This window comes from Homarus americanus, unplaced genomic scaffold (assembly GCF_018991925.1).
Source record: "Homarus americanus isolate GMGI-L3 unplaced genomic scaffold, GMGI_Hamer_2.0 scaffold57980, whole genome shotgun sequence".
In the NCBI taxonomy this organism is placed as follows: Eukaryota; Metazoa; Arthropoda; class Malacostraca; order Decapoda; family Nephropidae; genus Homarus; species Homarus americanus.
Genome location: NW_024716703.1, coordinates 5,980,467 through 5,990,730, shown reverse-complemented (window position 1 = coordinate 5,990,730; position 10,264 = coordinate 5,980,467).

Genomic DNA, 10,264 nt, shown 5'->3' with positions numbered 1-10,264 from the left:
TGTCGTGAACCACGAACCCCGAGATTCAGACTCGTGAACCCAAAGCAGTAGACATTGATACATTATTCTGTCCATAAATGCTTCGGATTCAAGATTCTGAATCTCGGGGTTCATGGTTCGCGATAGGACTTTTTTGAGTGACTGTACACAAAACCTACAAGATGAAAGGATAATGACAAAGATGAGTCAGTGGGACGTCATAGCTCTTGAGGCTAACGCCCGTATTATTAAACAACATCTTCCCTTGAAGAGGGTCGTCGTGTTTCAACCCGAGTCTTAAACTAAATGAGTGCTGAGGAACACCGCAGTACTGTACTTAACGGGGTGGTGTGGTGGTAAAATTAACTAATTCTAATAAAATTAATTTATAATATTGGAATTAGTTAATTTTACCGCCACACCACCCCGTTAAGTACTGTACTGTGGTGTCCCTCAGGACTCATTTAGTTTAAAACTCGGGTTAAACACGACGACCCTCTTCAAGGGAAGATGTTGTTTAATAATACGGGCGTAAGTATCACCCTAAATGTCTGGTGGCGTTTTATAATCGTGACAGACCTAGTACACCTAAAAAAAAAAAAAATGATCCCACAGCTAATGAATGTAACACTGCATTTGCTGAGCTATTCCGTACATGCGAGAAATTCTTGACAATGTGTCAAGACTCCAGCCTCTGAGTTACTTGAATGAAAATAAATCACTTTGTTTGCATGCTTTTAGGTTCAAGAACAGCATTCTCAACTACTTACCAGAGCTGGAGGAACACAGAGGGGGACGTGATGTCTTACTAGTACTGTACCAGCAGGCACTGCTGAAATATCGAAAAAAAAAAACAAGCCTGCTTGGTGGGGAGGGCGAGACTGTAGCTATATCTCGTGTAGCAAGTATTATACGTCGTGAAGTCTTCGCTAAATCTTGTCCAAAATTCAATGGAGAGTTTTAAGAAAGATTGTCAACAAAATTCTGACCGACAATCTCTTGTAACTCTTGTTTCTATGATTCTCTTTGGGACTAACACAAAAAAAAGAAGTTTACTATGACTCCCAAGAAGCACTGTGTTTGGCACAGTTGCTGGTTTACAATATTGTTCATTCACAGAGAACATCACCAAATGTTCGACACAGTCGTGAACGAGAACCACCATTACCTCTTTTTCTTGTAGCATATATGCATGCTAAGACCAGGTCTAAGGATTTGAATGATAGGGTTCTATGTATATCTACAGATCTGGGAAACTATGCTGTTGCTCACTTTGAAGCCCTGGGAGCTGTATGCCCACCTACCTCGCTGTTGATAACATCGATCATGATCCCTCTACAGCCAGTTCCCATAGCTCATTCCATGGCACTGGAATCTCCTTATTTCAACACCCAGATGGTCATGGCGGTACAGATCAAATAGTGCCCCAACTTGACAGATCAGTCAGAAAGATTAGCAAAGAACCTGAGGAGTATGCAGTGGTGTCAGCTGTGGTGGCCATTAAAAATCCACCCATTCCTGAGCAGCCTCGTCTAACTTAAGCCAGCGGTGTCCTAGTAAAATAAGCTTTAGCAGAAGAAAGTCAGTGGTGTTCACATGTAAGCAAAACGATTATAGCACATTCAGAATCATAAAATGAGGAATCCAAACAAAAAGATAAAAACATACATACGTCTTTGTCAGGATGTGGACACCAACTGTAATCATGGACAGACAGGCACTAGTGCACTCCTGTCCTTATTTCCTGATGACTCTAAGGGCCAATTGCAAGATCAGCCGTGGTGTACACCACGCTGTGGTATCCCGGCGGTCGTAATACAATGGAGTGAAAATTTTTTTATTTTTCAAGATGGGCCATGGTGGTACTTGACCGTCGTTTGTTGTTACCACTTCATCGTAGTGTGGTCAGGTGTACCAACTGGCAGAAGATTTGGAGGTTGGCACCCGTGACCATCAAAACATTGGCGCTTTAAACCTTTCCCGGGAGGAGGCACTAGCATGGCTAACGTGAATATCAAGGTAAGGTGCACCTTATTTGTCTATTTTCTTGGATTATAAGCCAATTTTGGGTATGAAATACGATTACATAGAGTGAATATGGGTAAATAAGGCTGATAACGTAAAGAATTCAGTTTGTTACTAGAGAATTATGGCCTGGTCTGTGGATGAAGTCCGTAGAATATACCGAAGTATTATGCATTATATATTATGACAGATATGAACACACTGTGCAGATGAATTGTGATAAATCTTGAAAAATATCAACATATTATAACTGTTAACTGTCTATCAGACAGGAAATTATCTTTGTGTCAAAAACAATTACTGTATTGTTAACTCGAAATATACTGTATGTCTATCATTATGATACTTATCCCATACATGGCCATAGCAATAATAATAATATCTGTAAATGCTATTTTGACATCTTCACCAAACAAGACATTAATCAAATGTTCATTGTATTCTTTCATTGCAGGCTGTACCATGTCAGGAAAACAGCGGCAGGACCTTGTTGCCCTTATTAAAGATAGGGAAGCCATTCTAACCTCAAAGGTTTCAAACCCTCGCCTGCCAGAAAAAAATTCCAAGCATGGCAAGACATTGCCTCTTTATTCAATGCAGGCAACCCTGGGCAGGATCCCAGGACTGTTAAACAGTCAAAAAGATGCTGGGAGCATATAAAGAGAAAGTATGTATGAAATAAAAATTTTTGTAGGATATGGGATTGGAATTTGTCAGGTAGGATGAGCAGGGATATCAATTCCTTTTTATTTTAAATTCAAATAGCTAACCACCATCTTATAATTTTGTTACAATTATCATTTTGGTCATCCACCTATGTGGAAGTTGAAAAAATATTATTTCAACCTAACCTAACCGACCCTTAAACTTAAAATCCTAAAACTCGCTGGATGACCGAAACGACAATAATAATTTTTTTGGAAATATTGAATTATTTTAGAGTGATGGCTGTACCCCTTTCTTACAATTTATAGTCCCAGTATTGCACAGGAAGCAGTAATTGTAAAGTAATAATAATAATGAATTAAGATGATTTTTTATGCATGTATGCCTTTCAATCAAATAATTGTTATTGTTAGTCCTTTTGCTGTGATAAACATCATTTGGCCTAACTAGTATATTGCTCTTGCTAACGCCAGAAAATCTTACTTATCTCAGGGAGATCTATATTTATATATGTAATGAGACAAATCTCACAAGAAGATGATTACATATAGGTAGAATACTGATAGTATGAGAGTATAAATGAGAGGAAGATTTTGGTAGCGTGGCCGTGATAGTTATTTGATGATGGATTTACACTTATCGTATCTTATACGTCAATACACATCTATTACGTCTTAAGGGCGACTTCTCAAACACCGCTTCGTTACAACTCTTTATTAATTACGAACATGACATGGACACATTACTAACACCTTCTATTGAAGTTACTAGGACATTATATTTACGTTACTAGGACATCATATTACGTTACTAGACACTGATTCTCGGACACGAACATGAAATGAATACACTTCCCACGTAAGTAACTCATCCCATGGAAAGCTCTGACAAAAACTCACGTGACCTAGGGGAGGCCTAGCAGGTGGTCCTGGGTTGTCTCTATGGGAGACTGCTTAGCTGGGCGCCGGAGGGAAGTCTCGGTCCTGACCGGAGGCGACTGCCTCCGGTCCTCTCTGACTCCTCTCGAGCGGGCCTGGTGGTGTAGTAGCTGGCCCTTCCTCCTTACAAGACACACTCTCTCTCTCTGTCTCTCTCTGCGGCCGAGGGAGGACTAGGACGTCCTATATATTGGGAGGCGAGCCGTCAGGTTGAGCTGATTGGGGGGGCGGCGAAGGGTCTCCTTACATTTGCCCTCGCTAATGTAGGGTCAGGTCTGGACTTTTTCAGAGACTATAAGTTGTATATTCTGGAGAAATCTTCAGATGGGGCCGTGTGACATGAGAGGGCTCGAGGGTTACATTTGACCTGGCTAATGTGAGGTCAGGTCTGGACTTCTTCTGCGGTGTAGGTTATTGTGTATATTGGGAGAGAGTCGGCCGGTGCCTTCTTACATGTTTGTTGGGGCCGTGTGACATGGGAAGGGGAGCTAGTTGATTTGTAACACCCTTGAGCAGCCGCGAGGGATACCCTTACACTTGACCCCCTAATGTCGGGTCAAGTCTGGACTGTTTCTGAGATGTAAGCTGTGGTCTGACAACCCATCACTACATATATATATATATATATATATATATATATATATATATATATATATATATATATATATATATATATATATATATATATATATATATATATATATATATATATATATATATATATATATATATATATATATATATATATATATATATATATATATATATATATATATATATATATATATATATATATATATATATATCTCCGATAGCCGAAATTGAAATTTCCTTGGTAAATCATTTCAAAATCTGTAATTAACTGGCAAATTCCAAAGCTGGAATTTTCCGGAAACTTCCAGCTTTGGGAACAAATTTCCGAGAAAATATCAATTCCGGCTATCAGAAATTTGGGTTTAATGGTATTCTGGATATATATATATATATATATATATATATATATATATATATATATATATATATATATATATATATATATATATATATATATATATTAATAAAATCCTGCATGGCAGTAGTCTCCTCTGCTGGGGTAGAGAACCGAATGTATCGTGGTGCAATAGTGGTGATGGCACGGGTAACCCTCTTGATTGATCGACAAATGCTGTCCTGTGACATATCTGCCGTGTCTCCAACAGTCAGCTGCAAATACTGCCGTGTCTCCAACAGTCAGCTGCAAATCACCTGTTGCCAGGTAACAGGGTGCAACCAATAACTGCCGTCTTGGTGAGATATGGAGACCTAGAAAAGTATTTGTACAAATTAGTTTTGGATAAATTAAGGCCTGAAATTATACACTGTTTTCTTTATACACAGAGAATGGACTAGTAAAATCATCTGGCATTAGTCAGAGTACCCAAAATACTACAGTGATAACCAAGGACATTGCATCGTACTATAAAGGTTAACTGTAGATTTTATGCGGCTTTTTATTATTTTTGTTACTTTCCAGGTAAGTTAGATGAGAATCATGCATATGGTCACAGTTATGTTCACTTTAATGTCATTTGTGGTATCTAGGGGGTTAATTACATCTAAATTCACAGCTAACCTAACCCAACTGGAAACTGACTTAACTATCATAAAATAAAGTACATTGTCTTTCATATTTTAAAGGTTGGATTAAGGACAAATTCACTTATGTTAATTTCTGGTTACAGTTAATTAGTCAAGTCTGACATATTTCTATTGTAATCATTAGAATTTATATCACATTTATTGAAGATTCATAATTTCAATATCTTTGAATATCCAAGAATTGTAATAATAAACCAATTAAAGGTAAAGGGAGTCATACCTGTGATTACTTTCTACAATTATTACATCTAGCTATAATTGAGTGCAGCAGCAAGGTGGGTTAGGTAAGATACAAGGAGTTTTAAGATGAAATTGTAGTAGGTAATACCTGAAATATTGTGATTAAATATTATCATCAATGACTTTTTTTAGTATTAAACAATACATTTTGGTGCTGATTTTTTCCTCTTACATAAAGTAGCTTTAGTGTATAGGGTGAAACATCTATCATGAAGTGATTGTCATTTGAACTTTACGAAGTCTGAATTTGTAAAACTACAAACTAATGTTTTTGATCTACTCATAATCAATTTGGTAAAATGAATGTTTAGGTCATCCACCTACTTGGCATTTGAAAAAACATAATTTCAATGTCACCAAACCTAACCTAATCCAACTTAACTAATCTAACGTAACCTAACTTAACTGGTAAAAATCGGTCAACTTAAAATCATTAAATTCGCTGGATGGCCAAAGACATAATAATATCATCAATTCCATTTACTTTAGAAGGACTTATTCATTTTTGTTGAAATCATGGAAATACAAAGCCAATATATCTACATTTGATTCTACCACTGTCAATGGCAAAGTTAATTAATATCACCACTTCAACTGTAGTAACAAATTATAGTTAAACTGATACACAATTGAAACATATCTGGAAAGTACCTGGTACTGCTTACCTGGCATATTTAGACTTATTAAAATATGAAATTTATGCTACTAAGTATTTATACTAATAAAATAATTATTTTGGTAGTGCTGGAAGGTTATTAATTGCGCTCATTACGAAAATTGGGTCGATATTATTTCTGATAAAGGACGTCATTCACCATCCCTGATGGAGCAGTTCGGATTCACCTGCATTGGTTACCTGACATATTTGGACTCATTAAAATAGGAAATTTATGCTACTAAGTATTTATACTAAGGAAATAATTATTTTGGTATTGCTGGACGGTTATGAATTGCCCTCATTACGAAAATTGGGTCGATTTTAATTCTGATAAAGGACGTCATTCAACCATCCCAGAGTAAGCATTTCTCACCACTCCTCAAATAGACCACTTACGACTTTTTTTTAGCATAATTTGATTTCCATACATTTCTACACATAAATGAGTTGTATTAGTTATCTTAAAGGCTTACCTTTTATGATGGTTAGGCGAATTTGGAGGATATAAACGGCGATGAGACAATAGAGGCTGGCGGCATTGTTTGTACACAAACATGGAACGCTTTTAAAAAGAACAATACAATTCTTCATATGCTGTTCTATATGGAGTATATCGTATAAAAAATATTATTCCTTTGCAGATTTATACATTTTATGTGCAACCAAATCAATTTTCTTTCTTTTGGTTTCAAAAATAGTTCCAACGTAGTGATCATCGGGCGGGGGTACGAGTACCGCGAAATTTCCCCACGTTCCAATAACGAATCGTACATATTTTATTTTTTTGCCAAAAACGCTTCTAGCACAACAACCATGGGGCTACTACAGCATGGTATACACCACTGCTGATCTTGCAATTAGCCCTAAATTAGGTGCAATGATAAAGCATTCAATGGATGTGGTTAGAAAGGCTATCAGCATTCTCTATCCAGGATAAATTCCAGTCACTGCGTGCGACCAGCCTCTTTACAATGGGCCTGGTCCCACATTCATGGGGAGGATTCGTTCGTAGTCATGCTAGGTGGTCTACACATATAAATGGCTCTTCTTAAATGTCTTGGCGACCTGCTTGATGGGAGTGGATAGGTACAAGCCATAACACAAGCAGGTATTGCCCCGCAAAGTACAGCACATGCGTTCCTCAAGGCAGTACATGTAAAGAAAACAACTTATGTTCATTAATTAACAGCTTGTGCACAATACATATTCCGACAAGAAGCCTATGATACCTGCACTGTTCATGTTGATGATGCAGAAAAACCCATGTTTGATGACTGGTGCACTACGCAAGCGACAATAAGCTCTTAGTTCAAGTTTTGGGAGCTGGTACTGAGCTGTTGCAGTACACCTGAGAGATATGGTAACATTTCGCGAGAGGCACCCAGATCTATATGCCGAATTTTGCAAGGACAACTTTACAATGAAAAAGTCTTGTCGGCCCTTTTCAAGAAGGTCCCTGGTATGAAAGCCATGAACAAAATAATGCATGTGTGAAGGGTGACGGAGGAGCAGTAGTTGCCACCATCAATGCTATTGAAAAAATTAAGACAAGAATGTTGTCACAGAGTTTTCCAAGAGCACTGTACCCTTAAGTGAAAATTGAAAATTAACAAACTCTCTTTGTTTAGAAGAAACTCCCAGAAGGAGGAATCGCGAAAGCAGAAGGAAGTTACATCCATACAGCGTGACCGCAGCTTGTTTTCAACCCTATTTGTTGCTGGCCAGGTGCGAAAGAGTGACATGGATGATTTCTTCTCTCATGAAAACCATTCCTACCCTCCAGCCCTCTCTGATTATGGAAATATGCGAACCTGAAATGAAGACTGACGTATCCTGTCTCGAGGTTTTAGTTTAAAATCATAATGCAGTATTCCCGGCCGCTGCTGAAATGAAAAAAAACGGTCAGCATGAATTTCGATGTTTTCAAACTAATATGTGTTCCCTAACCAGTTTTTATTGTTGATTTTAGATATGACTTCAGTTTTCATCTATCACGCAAGGTTTATTGAGGCAAAGTCCATTGTTCAGTGTCGCATCAGCAGCTGTAGTGTTAAATCTCCTTGTTTTGCTCTACTAAGATACTATTCCTGTTGTAAATATATCTTATCGTGGATGTTTGAACAATCCAAACGTATTCTGCTACACATGTGGGTGTTTTGTTGTGCATAAGCAACGACAAGAAATAACCGCATTCGTGAAAAATGCATATTTTGCCTACTTTGGAGTGAAAATTGGTGATTTAGATAAACCATGGGCGCCACATAAAGTATGTCGCACTTGTGTTGAAGGTTTAAGATTGTGGACATATGGTAAGAAAAAAACTGTCATTTGGAGTCCCTATGGTAAGGCGGGAGCCTAAAAATCATGGTGATGACTGTTATTTTTGCTATGTGAAGATAGAGGAATATAATGCAAAAAATAAACAAGGAATCATTTATCCCAACATTCCATCTGAATTTTCATCAATTCCTGTGGCTCACTCTGATCATTTTTAGGAAACTTCTGAAAATTTGCGGATACTTCTAGAGAAAGTTCATTATAAAAATCATCGTGGACTGGTTTGTGGAGATTTCGAAGTCATTGCTTTGTTACTTGGTCAACAGAGTGGATACACGAAAATGCCATGTTTTTTGTGTGAGTGGGATAGCAGAGCAAGACGTGAACATTGGGATAAAAAAGACTGGCCACCTAGACAGGCTCTTGAGCCAGGTTCAAAAAATATTTTACATGAACCATTGATTGGCCCTAAAAAGTGCTGTTGCCTCCTCTGCATATTAAATTAGAGTTAATGAAACAATTTGTAAAAGCCCTAGATAAGGAAAGTGATTGTTTCCAGTTTATATGCAGGGAATTTCCATCAGACACATATGAAAAAAATCAAAGCTGACATTTTCGTGGGCCCTCAAATCCGAAAGTTAATGTTGGACCACCAATTTGAAGAATCGATGAACCAGTGTGAGAAAGATACATGGAATAGTTTCAAGAATGTTGTGTATAGTTTTTTAGGCAATAGAAAAGATCTAAACTATCAAAACATTGTTGAAGGTAGGTTGGATAACTTTAAAAACATGGGTTGCAATATGAGTGTAAAAGAGCATTTCTTACATTCCCATCTTGAGTATTTTCCTGAAAACTTTGGTAGTTTAAGCGAAGAGCAGGGAGAAAGATTTCCCCAGAACATTAAGGAAATGGAAAAGAGGTAACAAGGAAGGTGGAAAGTGAACATGATGGCAGACTACTGCTGGGTGCTGAAGATAGATTGTGCCAGTGAAAAGATTGCCAGAAAATCGAAAACAAATAAAGTTTCACCCATCCTAGAAGCATAATATTATGCTCATACATATTCATATATATATTTTTTTTCTGTATTTGCAGGCAAATAGCCTTAATCACAATAATCCTTAGGATTCGTTAACTTTGAAGTTAACTTAGTATATGTCAAATCCGGTTTGAAAGAAGCAACCCGGAAGGAAAGGGGATGAGGAATACAGAGAAGGGTTGACGGCAAAAACAAGGTACCAAGCAACTGGACTAAGTTTCTTCGAGAGAATGACAAAGCTCTTCCATTTAATCGCAGACTGTATCACTGGTGAGAATTTCCCTGGATAGTCATTGTTAAGCGTGACAAAATTGTTCTCTCCTCTGATGCTTCAGTTGATGTTGCAGCATTGATGCCTTGTTCCCAAGAGGAGGCTGACACAAGAATGTTGCTCCATGCAGCAGATGATACTAAACAGTGTTTGCAGAAATTCATCCTAAACACTGTTAATACAGACGAAGTTGTTCTTTACATTAGCATGGCTAAACAGATTGGATGTAAATGTATGTGGTTAGCATTTGGTACAGGTACAGCATTCAGCTATTTAGATGCTACAGCTATGGCAGAGGCACTGGGTGATAACACGTGTACAGCGCTCCGTTCATTTCACGCTTTGACTATTTGTGATGGTACTTCGTCCTTTGGTGGAAGGGGGAAACGTACAGCATGGTCAACGTGGAATACTTTCAGCGAGGTTACTGCATCACTTTGTACAGCATACACTAGCTAAGATGCCAACCAAAGATGAGATGTTAGATGTACTGCCAGTAGTAGAAAGATTGTTGTCATGATTTATGAACG